Here is a 14,923-nt window from a genome sequence, read left to right as displayed (position 1 = left end):
AAACATGCCGATCTTAAGATACAAAGAAAAATAAAACAAAAAATGTTAAAAGCTTAATGAAAGATATAAAAAAACATTTTTTTATGGATTTTGAGTAACTTTTGAATTCTAAACTAGGGCATTGATGACATGTATCGAACGACTATTCGCGTTTCATGGTGTTGCTGTTCTCAAACTATGGCATCTATCAAACGATTAATCACTGTTCATGTGTTTTCCTTTCACCATTTGGAGAACTTTCGGATTGACAAAGAGCTACTTTTTTTAAGGCAAAAGTGGTGTCAGAAGAGGGATTTGAACCCTCGCCTCCATCGGAGACCAGAACACCCCAGTAACTAGGAAGGACTCTCACCTTGAGTCTGGCGCCTTAGACCACTCGGCCATCCTGACAATTGTAAATCCTTAAAATTCATATGTTTAGCGATTCTGTACATAACGTTGATATGTCTGATGGAAACATGCCGATCTTAAGATACAAAGAAAAATAAAAATTTTTTTTTAAAGCTAATGAAAGATATAGTAAAAAAGATTTTTTAATGGATTTGAGTAACTTTTGAATTCTAAAACTAGGCATATGATGACATTATCGAACGATTATTCGCGTTTCATGTGTTGTCTGTTCTCAAACTATGGCATCTATCAAAAGGATTAATCACTGTTCATGTGGTTTTCCTTTCACCATTGGAGAATTTTTCGGTATTGAAAAGAGCTACTTTTTATGGCAAAAGTTGTGTCAGAAGAGGGATTGAACACTCGCCTCCAATCGGAGACCAGAATACCCCAGTAACTAGGAAGGACTCTCACCTTGAGTCTGGCGCCTTAGACAACTCGGACATCTGACAATTATAAGTCTTTTAAAATTCATAGGTTTTCACATTCTGTAACATAACGTCTGATATGTCTGATGGAAACAGGCGATCTTAAGATACAAAGAAAAATAAACAAAAAATGTTAAAAGCTAATGAATGATATAATAAAAACATTTTTTTATGGATTTTGAGTAAACTTTCACAATTTGGAGAATTTTTCGGTATTGACAAAGAGTACTTTTTTAGGCAAAAGTTGTGTTAGAAGAGGGATTTGAACCCTCGCCTCCAATCGGAGACCAGAATACCCTAGTAACTAGGAAGGACTCTCCTTGAGTCTGGGCCTTAGACCACTCGGCCATCCTGACAATTAAAAGTCTTTACAAATTCATAGGTTTCACATTCTGTAACAAACGTCTGATATGTCTGATGTAAACATGCCGATCTTAAGATACAAAGAAAAATATACAAAAAATGTTAAAAGCTAATGAAAGATATAATAAAAAACATTTTTTATGGATTTTGAGTAACTTTCACCATTTGGAGAATTTTTCGGTATGACAAAGAGCTACTTTTTAGGCAAAAGTTGTGTCAGAAGAGGGATTTGAACCCTCGCCTCCAATCGGAGACCAGAAACGTAGTAACTAGGAGGACTCTACCTTGAGTCTGGCGCCTTAGACCACTCGGCCATCCTGACAATTAAAAGTCTTTAAAATTCATAGGTTTCACAATTCTGTAACATAACGTCTGATATGTCTGATGGAAACATGCCGATCTTAAGATACAAAGAAAAATAAACAAAAATGTTAAAAGCTAATGAAAGATATAAGTAAAAACATTTTTTTAGGATTTTGAGTAACTTTCACCATTTGGAGAATTTTTCGGTATTGACAAAGAGCTACTTTTTAAGGCAAAAGTTGTGTCAGAAGAGGGATTTGAACCCTCCTCCAATCGGAGACCAGAATACCCTAGTAACTAGGAAGGACTCTCACCTTGAGTCTGGCGCCTTAGACCACTCGGCCATCCTGACAATTAAAAGTCTTTAAAATTCATAGGTTTTCACAATTCTGTAACATAACGTCTGATATGTCTGATGTAAACATGCCGATCTTAAGATACAAAGAAAAAAAACAAAAAATGTTAAAGCTAATGAAAGATATATAAAAAACATTTTTTATGGATTTGAGTAACTTTTGAATTCTAAACTAGGCATATGATGACATGTATCGAACGATTATTCGCGTTCATGTGTTGTCTGTTCTCAAACTATGGCATCTATCAAAAGATTAATCACTGTTCATGTGTTTCCTTTCACCATTTGGAGAAATTTTCGGATTGACAAAGAGCTACTCTTTTTAAGGCAAAAGTTGTGTCAGAAGAGGGATTTGAACCCTCGCCTCCAATCGGAGACCAGAACACCCCAGTAACTAGGAAGGACTCTCACCTTGAGTCTGGCGCCTTAGACCACTCGGCCATCCTGACAATTAAAATCCTTAAAATTCATATGTTTTAGCGATTCTGTAACATAACGTATGATATGTCTGATGGAAACATGCCGATCTTAAGATACAAAGAAAAATAAAAAAAATTTTTTAAAGCTAATGAAAGATATAGTAAAAAACATTTTTTTATGGATTTTGAGTAACTTTTTGAATTCTAAACTAGGCATATGATGACATGTATCGAAGGATTATTCGCGTTTCATGTGTTGTCTGTTCTCAAACTATGGCATCTATCAAACGATTAATCACTGTTCATGTGTTTTCCTTTCACCATTTGGAGAATTTTTCGGTATTGACAAAGAGCTACTTTTTAAGGCAAAAGTTGTGTCAGAAGAGGGATTTGAACCCTCGCCTCCAATCGGAGACCAGAACAGCCCAGTAACTAGGAAGGACTCTCACCTTGAGTCTGGCGCCTTAGACCACTCGGCCATCCTGACAATTATAAATCCTTAAAATTCATAGGTTTTCACAATTCTGTAACATAACGTCTGATATGTCTGATGGAAACATGCCGATCTTAAGATACAAAGAAAAATAAACAAAAAATGTTAAAAGCTAATGAAAGATATAGTAAAAAACATTTTTAATGGATTTTGAGTAACTTTATGAATTCTAAACTAGGCATATGATGACATGTATCGAACGATTATTCGCGTTTCATGTGTTGTCTGTTCTCAAACTATGGCATCTATCAAACGATTAATCACTGTTCATGTGTTTTCCTTTCACCATTTGGAGAATTTTCGGTATTGACAAAGAGCTACTTTTTAAGGCAAAAGTTGTGTCAGAAGAGGGATTTGAACCCTCGCCTCCAATCGGAGACCAGAACAGCCCAGTAACTAGGAAGGACTCTCACCTTGAGTCTGGCGCCTTAGACCACTCGGCCATCCTGACAATTATAAATATTTAAAATTCATATGTTTTCACGATTCTGTAACATAACGTCTGATATGTCTGATGGAAACATACCGATCTTAAGATACAAACAAAAATAAACAAAAATTGTTAAAAGCTAATGAAAGATATAATAAAAAACATTTTTTTATGGATTTTGAGTAACTTCACCATTTGGAGAATTTTTCGGTATTGACAAAGAGCTACTTTTTAAGGCAAAAGTTGTGTCAGAAGAGGGATTTGAACCCTCGCCTCCAATCGGAGACCAGAATACCCCAGTAACTAGGAAGGACTCTCACTTTGAGTCTGGCGCCTTAGACCACTCGGCCATCCTGACAATTAAAAGTCTTTAAAATTCATAGGTTTTCACAATTCTGTAACATAACGTCTGATGTGTCTGATGGAAACATGCCGATCTTAAGATACAAAGAAAAATAAACAAAAAATGTTAAAAGCTAATGAAAGATATAGTAAAAAACATTTTTTAATGGATTTTGAGTAACTTTATGAATTCTAAACTAGGCATATGATGACATGTATCGAACGATTATTCGCGTTTCATGTGTTGTCTGTTCTCAAACTATGGCATCTATCAAACGATTAATCACTGTTCATGTGTTTTCCTTTCACCATTTGGAGAATTTTTCGGTATTGACAAAGAGCTACTTTTTAAGGCAAAAGTTGTGTCAGAAGAGGGATTTGAACCCTCGCCTCCAATCGGAGACCAGAACAGCCCAGTAACTAGGAAGGACTCTCACCTTGAGTCTGGCGCCTTAGACCACTCGGCCATCCTGACAATTATAAATATTTTAAAATTCATATGTTTTCACGATTCTGTAACATAACGTCTGATATGTCTGATGGAAACATACCGATCTTAAGATACAAACAAAAATAAACAAAAATTGTTAAAAGCTAATGAAAGATATAATAAAAAACATTTTTTTATGGATTTTGAGTAACTTTCACCATTTGGAGAATTTTTCGGTATTGACAAAGAGCTACTTTTTAAGGCAAAAGTTGTGTCAGAAGAGGGATTTGAACCCTCGCCTCCAATCGGAGACCAGAATACCCCAGTAACTAGGAAGGACTCTCACTTTGAGTCTGGCGCCTTAGACCACTCGGCCATCCTGACAATTAAAAGTCTTTAAAATTCATAGGTTTTCACAATTCTGTAACATAACGTCTGATGTGTCTGATGGAAACATGCCGATCTTAAGATACAAAGAAAAATAAACAAAAAATGTTAAAAGCTAATGAAAGATATAGTAAAAACATTTTTTAATGGATTTTGAGTAACTTTATGAATTCTAAACTAGGCATATGATGACATGTATCGAACGATTATTCGCGTTTCATGTGTTGTCTGTTCTCAAACTATGGCATCTATCAAACGATTAATCACTGTTCATGTGTTTTCCTTTCACCATTTGGAGAATTTTTCGGTATTGACAAAGAGCTACTTTTTAAGGCAAAAGTTGTGTCAGAAGAGGGATTTGAACCCTCGCCTCCAATCGGAGACCAGAACAGCCCAGTAACTAGGAAGGACTCTCACCTTGAGTCTGGCGCCTTAGACCACTCGGCCATCCTGACAATTATAAATCCTTAAAATTCATAGGTTTTCACAATTCTGTAACATAACGTCTGATATGTCTGATGGAAACATGCCGATCTTAAGATACAAAGAAAAATAAACAAAAAATGTTAAAAGCTAATGAAAGATATAGTAAAAAACATTTTTTAATGGATTTTGAGTAACTTTTTGAAGTCTAAACTAGGCATATGATGACATGTATCGAAGGATTATTCGCGTTTCATGTGTTGTCTGTTCTCAAACTATGGCATCTATCAAACGATTAATCACTGTTCATGTGTTTTCCTTTCACCATTTGGAGAATTTTTCGGTATTGACAAAGAGCTACTTTTTAAGGCAAAAGTTGTGTCAGAAGAGGGATTTGAACGCTCGCCTCCAATCGGAGACCAGAACAACCCAGTAACTAGGAAGGACTCTCACCTTGAGTCTGGCGTCTTAGACCACTCGGCCATCCTGACAATTATAAATATTTAAAATTCATATGTTTTCACGATTCTGTAACATAACGTCTGATATGTCTGATGGAAACATACCGATCTTAAGATACAAACAAAAATAAACAAAAATTGTTAAAAGCTAATGAAAGATATAATAAAAAACATTTTTTTATGGATTTTGAGTAACTTTCACCATTTGGAGAATTTTTCGGTATTGACAAAGAGCTACTTTTTAAGGCAAAAGTTGTGTCAGAAGAGGGATTTGAACCCTCGCCTCCAATCGGAGACCAGAATACCCCAGTAACTAGGAAGGACTCTCACCTTGAGTCTGGCGCCTTAGACCACTCGGCCATCCTGACAATTAAAATTCTTTAAAATTCATAGGTTTTCACAATTCTGTAACATAACGTCTGATATGTCTGATGGAAACATGCCGATCTTAAGATACAAAGAAAAATAAACAAAAAATGTTAAAAGCTAATGAAAGATATAGTAAAAAACATTTTTTAATGGATTTTGAGTAACTTTATGAATTCTAAACTAGGCATATGATGACATGTATCGAACGATTATTCGCGTTTCATGTGTTGTCTGTTCTCAAACTATGGCATCTATCAAACGATTAATCACTGTTCATGTGTTTTCCTTTCACCATTTGGAGAATTTTTCGGTATTGACAAAGAGCTACTTTTTAAGGCAAAAGTTGTGTCAGAAGAGGGATTTGAACCCTCGCCTCCAATCGGAGACCAGAACAGCCCAGTAACTAGGAAGGACTCTCACCTTGAGTCTGGCGCCTTAGACCACTCGGCCATCCTGACAATTATAAATCCTTAAAATTCATAGGTTTTCACAATTCTGTAACATAACGTCTGATATGTCTGATGGAAACATGCCGATCTTAAGATACAAAGAAAAATAAACAAAAAATGTTAAAAGCTAATGAAAGATATAGTAAAAAACATTTTTTAATGGATTTTGAGTAACTTTTTGAAGTCTAAACTAGGCATATGATGACATGTATCGAAGGATTATTCGCGTTTCATGTGTTGTCTGTTCTCAAACTATGGCATCTATCAAACGATTAATCACTGTTCATGTGTTTTCCTTTCACCATTTGGAGAATTTTTCGGTATTGACAAAGAGCTACTTTTTAAGGCAAAAGTTGTGTCAGAAGAGGGATTTGAAACCTCGCCTCCAATCGGAGACCAGAACAACCCAGTAACTAGGAAGGACTCTCACCTTGAGTCTGGCGCCTTAGACCACTCGGCCATCCTGACAATTATAAATATTTAAAATTCATATGTTTTCACGATTCTGTAACATAACGTCTGATATGTCTGATGGAAACATACCGATCTTAAGATACAAAGAAAAATAAACAAAAATTGTTAAAAGCTAATGAAAGATATAATAAAAAACATTTTTTTATGGATTTTGAGTAACTTTCACCATTTGGAGAATTTTTCGGTATTGACAAAGAGCTACTTTTTAAGGCAATAGTTGTGTCAGAAGAGTGATTTGAACCCTCGCCTCCAATCGGAGACCAGAATACCCCAGTAACTAGGAAGGACTCTCACCTTGAGTCTGGCGCCTTAGACCACTCGGCCATCCTGACAATTAAAAGTCTCTAAAATTCATAGGTTTTCACAATTCTGTAACATAACGTCTGATATGTCTGATGGAAACATGCCGATCTTAAGATACAAAGAAAAATAAACAAAAAATGTTAAAAGCTAATGAAAGATATAGTAAAAAACATTTTTTAATGGATTTTGAGTAACTTTATGAATTCTAAACTAGGCATATGATGACATGTATCGAACGATTATTCGCGTTTCATGTGTTGTCTGTTCTCAAACTATGGCATCTATCAAACGATTAATCACTGTTCATGTGTTTTCCTTTCACCATTTGGAGAATTTTTCGGTATTGACAAAGAGCTACTTTTTAAGGCAAAAGTTGTGTCAGAAGAGGGATTTGAACCCTCGCCTCCAATCGGAGACCAGAACAGCCCAGTAACTAGGAAGGACTCTCACCTTGAGTCTGGCGCCTTAGACCACTCGGCCATCCTGACAATTATAAATCCTTAAAATTCATAGGTTTTCACAATTCTGTAACATAACGTCTGATATGTCTGACGGAAACATGCCGATCTTAAGATACAAAGAAAAATAAACAAAAAATGTTAAAAGCTAATGAAAGATATAGTAAAAAACATTTTTTAATGGATTTTGAGTAACTTTTTGAAGTCTAAACTAGGCATATGATGACATGTATCGAAGGATTATTCGCGTTTCATGTGTTGTCTGTTCTCAAACTATGGCATCTATCAAACGATTAATCACTGTTCATGTGTTTTCCTTTCACCATTTGGAGAATTTTTCGGTATTGACAAAGAGCTACTTTTTAAGGCAAAAGTTGTGTCAGAAGAGGGATTTGAACCCTCGCCTCCAATCGGAGACCAGAACAACCCAGTAACTAGGAAGGACTCTCACCTTGAGTCTGGCGCCTTAGACCACTCAGCCATCCTGACAATTATAAATATTTAAAATTCATATGTTTTCACGATTCTGTAACATAACGTCTGATATGTCTGATGGAAACATACCGATCTTAAGATACAAAGAAAAATAAACAAAAATTGTTAAAAGCTAATGAAAGATATAATAAAAAACATTTTTTTATGGATTTTGAGTAACTTTCACCATTTGGAGAATTTTTCGGTATTGACAAAGAGCTACTTTTTAAGGCAATAGTTGTGTCAGAAGAGTGATTTGAACCCTCGCCTCCAATCGGAGACCAGAATACCCCAGTAACTAGGAAGGACTCTCACCTTGAGTCTGGCGCCTTAGACCACTCGGCCATCCTGACAATTAAAAGTCTCTAAAATTCATAGGTTTTCACAATTCTGTAACATAACGTCTGATATGTCTGATGGAAACATGCCGATCTTAAGATACAAAGAAAAATAAACAAAAAATGTTAAAAGCTAATGAAAGATATAGTAAAAAACATTTTTTAATGGATTTTGAGTAACTTTATGAATTCTAAACTAGGCATATGATGACATGTATCGAACGATTATTCGCGTTTCATGTGTTGTCTGTTCTCAAACTATGGCATCTATCAAACGATTAATCACTGTTCATGTGTTTTCCTTTCACCATTTGGAGAATTTTTCGGTATTGACAAAGAGCTACTTTTTAAGGCAAAAGTTGTGTCAGAAGAGGGATTTGAACCCTCGCCTCCAATCGGAGACCAGAACAGCCCAGTAACTAGGAAGGACTCTCACCTTGAGTCTGGCGCCTTAGACCACTCGGCCATCCTGACAATTATAAATCCTTAAAATTCATAGGTTTTCACAATTCTGTAACATAACGTCTGATATGTCTGATGGAAACATGCCGATCTTAAGATACAAAGAAAAATAAACAAAAAATGTTAAAAGCTAATGAAAGATATAGTAAAAAACATTTTTTAATGGATTTTGAGTAACTTTTTGAAGTCTAAACTAGGCATATGATGACATGTATCGAAGGATTATTCGCGTTTCATGTGTTGTCTGTTCTCAAACTATGGCATCTATCAAACGATTAATCACTGTTCATGTGTTTTCCTTTCACCATTTGGAGAATTTTTCGGTATTGACAAAGAGCTACTTTTTAAGGCAAAAGTTGTGTCAGAAGAGGGATTTGAACCCTCGCCTCCAATCGGAGACCAGAACAACCCAGTAACTAGGAAGGACTCTCACCTTGAGTCTGGCGCCTTAGACCACTCAGCCATCCTGACAATTATAAATATTTAAAATTCATATGTTTTCACGATTCTGTAACATAACGTCTGATATGTCTGATGGAAACATACCGATCTTAAGATACAAACAAAAATAAACAAAAATTGTTAAAAGCTAATGAAAGATATAATAAAAAACATTTTTTATGGATTTTGAGTAACTTTCACCATTTGGAGAATTTTTCGGTATTGACAAAGAGCTACTTTTTAAGGCAAAGTTGTGTCAGAAGAGGGATTTGAACCCTCGCCTCCAATCGGAGACCAGAATACCCCAGTAACTAGGAAGGACTCTCACCTTGAGTCTGGCGCCTTAGACCACTCGGCCATCCTGACAATTAAAAGTCTTTAAAATTCATAGGTTTTCACAATTCTGTAACATAACGTCTGATATGTCTGATGGAAACATGCCGATCTTAAGATACAAAGAAAAATAAACAAAAAATGTTAAAAGCTAATGAAAGATATAGTAAAAAACATTTTTTTATGGATTTTGAGTAACTTTATGAATTCTAAACTAGGCATATGATGACATGTATCGAACGATTATTCGCGTTTCATGTGTTGTCTGTTCTCAAACTATGGCATCTATCAAACGATTAATCACTGTTCATGTGTTTTCCTTTCACCATTTGGAGAACTTTTCGGATTTGACAAAGAGCTACTCTTTTTTAAGGCAAAATTTTTGTCAGAAGAGGGATTTGAACCCTCGCCTCCAATCGGAGACCAGAACACCCCAGTAACTAGGAAGGACTCTCACCTTGAGTCTGGCGCCTTAGACCACTCGGCCATCCTGACAATTATAAATCCTTAAAATTCATATGTTTTAGCGATTCTGTAACATAACGTCTGATATGTCTGATGGAAACATGCCGATCTTAAGATACAAAGAAAAATAAACAATTTTTTTTTAAAGCTAATGAAAGATATAGTAAAAAACATTTTTTTATGGATTTTGAGTAACTTTTTGAATTCTAAACTAGGCATATGATGACATGTATCGAACGATTATTCGCGTTTCATGTGTTGTCTGTTCTCAAACTATGGCATCTATCAAAGGATTAATCACTGTTCATGTGTTTTCCTTTCACCATTTGGAGAATTTTTCGGTATTGACAAAGAGCTACTTTTTAAGGCAAAAGTTGTGTCAGAAGAGGGATTTGAACCCTCGCCTCCAATCGGAGACCAGAACAGCCCAGTAACTAGGAAGGACTCTCACCTTGAGTCTGGCGCCTTAGACCACTCGGCCATCCTGACAATTATAAATCCAAAAAATTCATATGTTTTCACGATTTTGTAACATAACGTCTGATATGTCTGATGTAAACATGCCGATCTTAAGATACAAAGAAAAATAAACAAAAATGTTAAAAGCTAATGAAAGATATAATAAAAAACATTTTTTTATGGATTTTGAGTAACTTTTTGAATTCTAAACTAGGCATATGATGACATGTATCGAACGATTATTCGCGTTTCATGTGTTGTCTGTTCTCAAACTATGGCATCTATCAAACGATTAATCACTGTTCATGTGTTTTCCTTTCACCATTTGGAGAACTTTTCGGATTTGACAAAGAGCTACTCTTTTTTAAGGCAAAAGTTGTGTCAGAAGAGGGATTTGAACACTCGCCTCCAATCGGAGACCAGAATACCCCAGTAACTAGGAAGGACTCTCACCTTGAGTCTGGCGCCTTAGACAACTCGGACATCCTGACAATTATAAGTCTTTAAAATTCATAGGTTTTCACAATTCTGTAACATAACGTCTGATATGTCTGATGGAAACATGCCGATCTTAAGATACAAAGAAAAATAAACAAAAAATGTTAAAAGCTAATGAAAGATATAATAAAAAACATTTTTTTATGGATTTTGAGTAACTTTCACCATTTGGAGAATTTTTCGGTATTGACAAAGAGCTACTTTTTAAGGCAAAAGTTGTGTTAGAAGAGGGATTTGAACCCTCGCCTCCAATCGGAGACCAGAAGACCCTAGTAACTAGGAAGGACTCTCACCTTGAGTCTGGCGCCTTAGACCACTCGGCCATCCTGACAATTAAAAGTCTTTAAAATTCATAGGTTTTCACAATTCTGTAACATAACGTCTGATATGTCTGATGTAAACATGCCGATCTTAAGATACAAAGAAAAATATACAAAAAATGTTAAAAGCTAATGAAAGATATAATAAAAAACATTTTTTTATGGATTTTGAGTAACTTTCACCATTTGGAGAATTTTTCGGTATTGACAAAGAGCTACTTTTTAAGGCAAAAGTTGTGTCAGAAGAGGGATTTGAACCCTCGCCTCCAATCGGAGACCAGAATACCCTAGTAACTAGGAAGGACTCTCACCTTGAGTCTGGCGCCTTAGACCACTCGGCCATCCTGACAATTAAAAGTCTTTAAAATTCATAGGTTTTCACAATTCTGTAACATAACGTCTGATATGTCTGATGGAAACATGCCGATCTTAAGATACAAAGAAAAATAAACAAAAAATGTTAAAAGCTAATGAAAGATATAATAAAAAACATTTTTTTATGGATTTTGAGTAACTTTCACCATTTGGAGAATTTTTCGGTATTGACAAAGAGCTACTTTTTAAGGCAAAAGTTGTGTTAGAAGAGGGATTTGAACCCTCGCCTCCAATCGGAGACCAGAATACCCTAGTAACTAGGAAGGACTCTCACCATGAGTCTGGCGCCTTAGACCACTCGGCCATCCTGACAATTAAAAGGCTTTAAAATTCATAGTTTTTCACAATTCTGTAACATAACGTCTGATATGTCTGATGTAAACATGCCGATCTTAAGATACAAAGAAAAATAAACAAAAAATGTTAAAAGCTAATGAAAGATATAATAAAAAACATTTTTTATGGATTTTGAGTAACTTTTTGAATTCTAAACTAGGCATATGATGACATGTATCGAACGATTATTCGCGTTTCATGTGTTGTCTGTTCTCAAACTATGGCATCTATCAAACGATTAATCACTGTTCATGTGTTTTCCTTTCACCATTTGGAGAACTTTTCGGATTTGACAAAGAGCTACTCTTTTTTAAGGCAAAAGTTGTGTCAGAAGAGGGATTTGAACCCTCGCCTCCAATCGGAGACCAGAACACCCCAGTAACTAGGAAGGACTCTCACCTTGAGTCTGGCGCCTTAGACCACTCGGCCATCCTGACAATTGTAAATCCTTAAAATTCATATGTTTTAGCGATTCTGTAACATAACGTCTGATATGTCTGATGGAAACATGCCGATCTTAAGATACAAAGAAAAATAAAAAATTTTTTTTAAAGCTAATGAAAGATATAGTAAAAAACATTTTTTTATGGATTTTGAGTAACTTTTTGAATTCTAAACTAGGCATATGATGACATGTATCGAAGGATTATTCGCGTTTCATGTGTTGTCTGTTCTCAAACTATGGCATCTATCAAACGATTAATCACTGTTCATGTGTTTTCCTTTCACCATTTGGAGAACTTTTCGGATTTGACAAAGAGCTACTTTTTAAGGCAAAAGTTGTGTCAGAAGAGGGATTTGAACCCTCGCCTCCAATCGGAGACCAGAACACCCCAGTAACTAGGAAGGACTCTCACCTTGAGTCTGGCGCCTTAGACCACTCGGCCATCCTGACAATTATAAATATTTAAAATTCATATGTTTTCGCGATTCTGTAACATAACGTCTGATATGTCTGATGGAAACATGCCGATCTTAAGATACAAAGAAAAAATAAACAATTTTTTTTTAAAGCTAATGAAAGATATAGTAAAAACATTTTTTTATGGATTTTGAGTAACTTTTTGAATTCTAAACTAGGCATATGATGACATGTATCGAACGATTATTCGCGTTTCATGTGTTGTCTGTTCTCAAACTATGGCATCTATCAAACGATTAATCACTGTTCATGTGTTTTCCTTTCACCATTTGGAGAATTTTTCGGTATTGACAAAGAGCTACTTTTTAAGGCAAAAGTTGTGTCAGAAGAGGGATTTGAACCCTCACCTCCAATCGGAGACCAGAACACCCCAGTAACTAGGAAGGACTCTCACCTTGAGTCTGGCGCCTTAGACCACTCGCCATCCTGACAATTATAAATATTTAAAATTCATATGTTTTCGCGATTCTGTAACATAACGTCTGATATGTCTGATGGAAACATGCCGATCTTAAGATACAAACAAAAATAAACAAAAATTGTTAAAAGCTAATGAAAGATATAATAAAAAACATTTTTTATGGATTTTGAGTAACTTTCACCATTTGGAGAATTTTTCGGTATTGACAAAGAGCTACTTTTTAAGGCAAAAGTTGTGTCAGAAGAGGGATTTGAACCCTCGCCTCCAATCGGAGACCAGAATACCCCAGTAACTAGGAAGGACTCTCACCTTGAGTCTGGCGCCTTAGACCACTCGGCCATCCTGACAATTATAAATCCCAAAAATTCATATGTTTTCATGATTCTGTAACATAACGTCTGATATGTCTGATGGAAACATGCCGATCTTAAGATACAAAGAAAAATAAACAAAAAATGTTAAAAGCTAATGAAAGATATAGTAAAAAAGATTTTTTTATGGATTTTGAGTAACTTTTGGAATTCTAAACTAGGCATATGATGACATGTATCGAACGATTATTCGCGTTTCATGTGTTGTCTGTTCTCAAACTATGGCATCTGTCAGACGATTAATCACTGTTCATGTGTTTTCCTTTCACCACTTGGAGAACTTTCGGATTTGACAAAGAGCTACTCTTTCTAAGGCAAAAGTTGTGTCAGAAGAGGGATTAAAACCCTCGCCTCCAATCGGAGACCAGAATACCCCAGTAACTAGGAAGGACTCTCACCTTGAGTCTGGCGCCTTAGACCACTCGGCCATCCTGACAATTATAAATCCAAAAATTCATATGTTTTCATGATTCTGTAACATAACGTCTGATATGTCTGATGGAAACATGCCGATCTTAAGATACAAAGAAAAATAAATAAAAAATGTTAAAAGCTAATGAAAGATATAGTAAAAACATTTTTTATGGATTTTGAGTAACTTTTTGAATTCTAAACTAGGCATATGATGACATGTATCGAACGATTATTCGCGTTTCATGTGTTGTCTGTTCTCAAACTATGGCATCTATCAAACGATTAATCACTGTTCATGTGTTTTCCTTTCACCATTTGGAGAACTTTTCGGATTTGACAAAGAGCTAACTCTTCTAAGGCAAAAGTTGTGTCAGAAGAGGGATTTGAACCTCGCCTCCAATCGGAGACCAGAATACCCAGTAACTAGGAAGGACTCTCACCTTGAGTCTGGCGCCTTAGACCACTCGGCCAATCCTGACAATTATAAATCTTAAAATTCATAGGTTTTCACAATTCTGTAAACATAACGTCTGATATGTCTGATGGAAACATGCCGATCTTAAGATACAAAGAAAAATAAACAAAAAATGTTAAAAGCTAATGAAAGATATAGTAAAAAAGATTTTTTTATGGATTTTGAGTAACTTTTTGAATTCTAAACTAGGCATATGATGACATGTATAGAACGATCATTCGCATTTCATGTGTTGTCTGTTCTCAAACTATGGCATCTATCAAACGATTAATCACTGTTCATGTGTTTTCCTTTCACCATTTGGAAACTTTTCGGATTGACAAAGAGCTACTCTTTCTTAAGGCAAAAGTTGTGTCAGAAGAGGGATTTGAACCCTCGCCTCCAATCGGAGACCAGAATACCCCAGTAACTAGGAGGGACTCTCACCTTGAGTCTGGCGCCTTAGACCACTCGGCAATCCTGACAATTATAAATCTTTAAAATCATAGGTTTCACAATCTGTAACATAACGTCTGATATGTCTGATGGAAACATGCCGATTT

The 14,923-nt window shown here is 35.6% G+C and overlaps 20 non-coding genes across 20 annotated transcripts; all 20 read right to left on the bottom strand.

Moving 5' to 3' along the window:
• Positions 1-279: 279 nt before the first annotated feature.
• trnal-caa (transfer RNA leucine (anticodon CAA)) lies at positions 280-390 on the bottom strand. Its single transcript has 2 exons — positions 353-390; positions 280-324 (listed from the first exon to the last, which is right to left on the bottom strand). It is a non-coding gene; the product is annotated as a tRNA-Leu (tRNA).
• A 1,005-nt stretch (positions 391-1,395) lies between these two features.
• On the bottom strand, positions 1,396-1,503 carry trnal-caa (transfer RNA leucine (anticodon CAA)). Its single transcript has 2 exons — positions 1,466-1,503; positions 1,396-1,441 (listed from the first exon to the last, which is right to left on the bottom strand). It is a non-coding gene; the product is annotated as a tRNA-Leu (tRNA).
• A 673-nt stretch (positions 1,504-2,176) lies between these two features.
• Positions 2,177-2,288, bottom strand: trnal-caa (transfer RNA leucine (anticodon CAA)). The gene is made up of 2 exons: positions 2,251-2,288; positions 2,177-2,222 (listed from the first exon to the last, which is right to left on the bottom strand). It is a non-coding gene; the product is annotated as a tRNA-Leu (tRNA).
• Positions 2,289-2,633: 345 nt separating this feature from the next.
• trnal-caa (transfer RNA leucine (anticodon CAA)) lies at positions 2,634-2,745 on the bottom strand. The gene is made up of 2 exons: positions 2,708-2,745; positions 2,634-2,679 (listed from the first exon to the last, which is right to left on the bottom strand). It is a non-coding gene; the product is annotated as a tRNA-Leu (tRNA).
• Positions 2,746-3,090: 345 nt separating this feature from the next.
• trnal-caa (transfer RNA leucine (anticodon CAA)) lies at positions 3,091-3,202 on the bottom strand. The gene is made up of 2 exons: positions 3,165-3,202; positions 3,091-3,136 (listed from the first exon to the last, which is right to left on the bottom strand). It is a non-coding gene; the product is annotated as a tRNA-Leu (tRNA).
• Positions 3,203-3,427: 225 nt separating this feature from the next.
• Positions 3,428-3,539, bottom strand: trnal-caa (transfer RNA leucine (anticodon CAA)). The gene is made up of 2 exons: positions 3,502-3,539; positions 3,428-3,473 (listed from the first exon to the last, which is right to left on the bottom strand). It is a non-coding gene; the product is annotated as a tRNA-Leu (tRNA).
• Positions 3,540-3,886: 347 nt separating this feature from the next.
• Positions 3,887-3,998, bottom strand: trnal-caa (transfer RNA leucine (anticodon CAA)). Its single transcript has 2 exons — positions 3,961-3,998; positions 3,887-3,932 (listed from the first exon to the last, which is right to left on the bottom strand). It is a non-coding gene; the product is annotated as a tRNA-Leu (tRNA).
• A 227-nt stretch (positions 3,999-4,225) lies between these two features.
• On the bottom strand, positions 4,226-4,337 carry trnal-caa (transfer RNA leucine (anticodon CAA)). Its single transcript has 2 exons — positions 4,300-4,337; positions 4,226-4,271 (listed from the first exon to the last, which is right to left on the bottom strand). It is a non-coding gene; the product is annotated as a tRNA-Leu (tRNA).
• A 346-nt stretch (positions 4,338-4,683) lies between these two features.
• Positions 4,684-4,795, bottom strand: trnal-caa (transfer RNA leucine (anticodon CAA)). Its single transcript has 2 exons — positions 4,758-4,795; positions 4,684-4,729 (listed from the first exon to the last, which is right to left on the bottom strand). It is a non-coding gene; the product is annotated as a tRNA-Leu (tRNA).
• A 685-nt stretch (positions 4,796-5,480) lies between these two features.
• trnal-caa (transfer RNA leucine (anticodon CAA)) lies at positions 5,481-5,592 on the bottom strand. The gene is made up of 2 exons: positions 5,555-5,592; positions 5,481-5,526 (listed from the first exon to the last, which is right to left on the bottom strand). It is a non-coding gene; the product is annotated as a tRNA-Leu (tRNA).
• A 347-nt stretch (positions 5,593-5,939) lies between these two features.
• Positions 5,940-6,051, bottom strand: trnal-caa (transfer RNA leucine (anticodon CAA)). The gene is made up of 2 exons: positions 6,014-6,051; positions 5,940-5,985 (listed from the first exon to the last, which is right to left on the bottom strand). It is a non-coding gene; the product is annotated as a tRNA-Leu (tRNA).
• A 1,144-nt stretch (positions 6,052-7,195) lies between these two features.
• Positions 7,196-7,307, bottom strand: trnal-caa (transfer RNA leucine (anticodon CAA)). Its single transcript has 2 exons — positions 7,270-7,307; positions 7,196-7,241 (listed from the first exon to the last, which is right to left on the bottom strand). It is a non-coding gene; the product is annotated as a tRNA-Leu (tRNA).
• A 1,144-nt stretch (positions 7,308-8,451) lies between these two features.
• Positions 8,452-8,563, bottom strand: trnal-caa (transfer RNA leucine (anticodon CAA)). Its single transcript has 2 exons — positions 8,526-8,563; positions 8,452-8,497 (listed from the first exon to the last, which is right to left on the bottom strand). It is a non-coding gene; the product is annotated as a tRNA-Leu (tRNA).
• Positions 8,564-9,246: 683 nt separating this feature from the next.
• On the bottom strand, positions 9,247-9,358 carry trnal-caa (transfer RNA leucine (anticodon CAA)). The gene is made up of 2 exons: positions 9,321-9,358; positions 9,247-9,292 (listed from the first exon to the last, which is right to left on the bottom strand). It is a non-coding gene; the product is annotated as a tRNA-Leu (tRNA).
• Positions 9,359-9,708: 350 nt separating this feature from the next.
• Positions 9,709-9,820, bottom strand: trnal-caa (transfer RNA leucine (anticodon CAA)). The gene is made up of 2 exons: positions 9,783-9,820; positions 9,709-9,754 (listed from the first exon to the last, which is right to left on the bottom strand). It is a non-coding gene; the product is annotated as a tRNA-Leu (tRNA).
• A 347-nt stretch (positions 9,821-10,167) lies between these two features.
• trnal-caa (transfer RNA leucine (anticodon CAA)) lies at positions 10,168-10,279 on the bottom strand. Its single transcript has 2 exons — positions 10,242-10,279; positions 10,168-10,213 (listed from the first exon to the last, which is right to left on the bottom strand). It is a non-coding gene; the product is annotated as a tRNA-Leu (tRNA).
• Positions 10,280-11,304: 1,025 nt separating this feature from the next.
• trnal-caa (transfer RNA leucine (anticodon CAA)) lies at positions 11,305-11,416 on the bottom strand. The gene is made up of 2 exons: positions 11,379-11,416; positions 11,305-11,350 (listed from the first exon to the last, which is right to left on the bottom strand). It is a non-coding gene; the product is annotated as a tRNA-Leu (tRNA).
• Positions 11,417-12,103: 687 nt separating this feature from the next.
• On the bottom strand, positions 12,104-12,215 carry trnal-caa (transfer RNA leucine (anticodon CAA)). The gene is made up of 2 exons: positions 12,178-12,215; positions 12,104-12,149 (listed from the first exon to the last, which is right to left on the bottom strand). It is a non-coding gene; the product is annotated as a tRNA-Leu (tRNA).
• Positions 12,216-12,561: 346 nt separating this feature from the next.
• trnal-caa (transfer RNA leucine (anticodon CAA)) lies at positions 12,562-12,673 on the bottom strand. Its single transcript has 2 exons — positions 12,636-12,673; positions 12,562-12,607 (listed from the first exon to the last, which is right to left on the bottom strand). It is a non-coding gene; the product is annotated as a tRNA-Leu (tRNA).
• A 683-nt stretch (positions 12,674-13,356) lies between these two features.
• trnal-caa (transfer RNA leucine (anticodon CAA)) lies at positions 13,357-13,468 on the bottom strand. Its single transcript has 2 exons — positions 13,431-13,468; positions 13,357-13,402 (listed from the first exon to the last, which is right to left on the bottom strand). It is a non-coding gene; the product is annotated as a tRNA-Leu (tRNA).
• Between the last annotated feature and the right edge of the window lie 1,455 nt (positions 13,469-14,923).

This window comes from Oncorhynchus kisutch, unplaced genomic scaffold (assembly GCF_002021735.2).
Source record: "Oncorhynchus kisutch isolate 150728-3 unplaced genomic scaffold, Okis_V2 scaffold3386, whole genome shotgun sequence".
Classification (NCBI taxonomy): Eukaryota; Metazoa; Chordata; class Actinopteri; order Salmoniformes; family Salmonidae; genus Oncorhynchus; species Oncorhynchus kisutch.
This window is presented reverse-complemented; position numbering and strand designations above follow the sequence as displayed.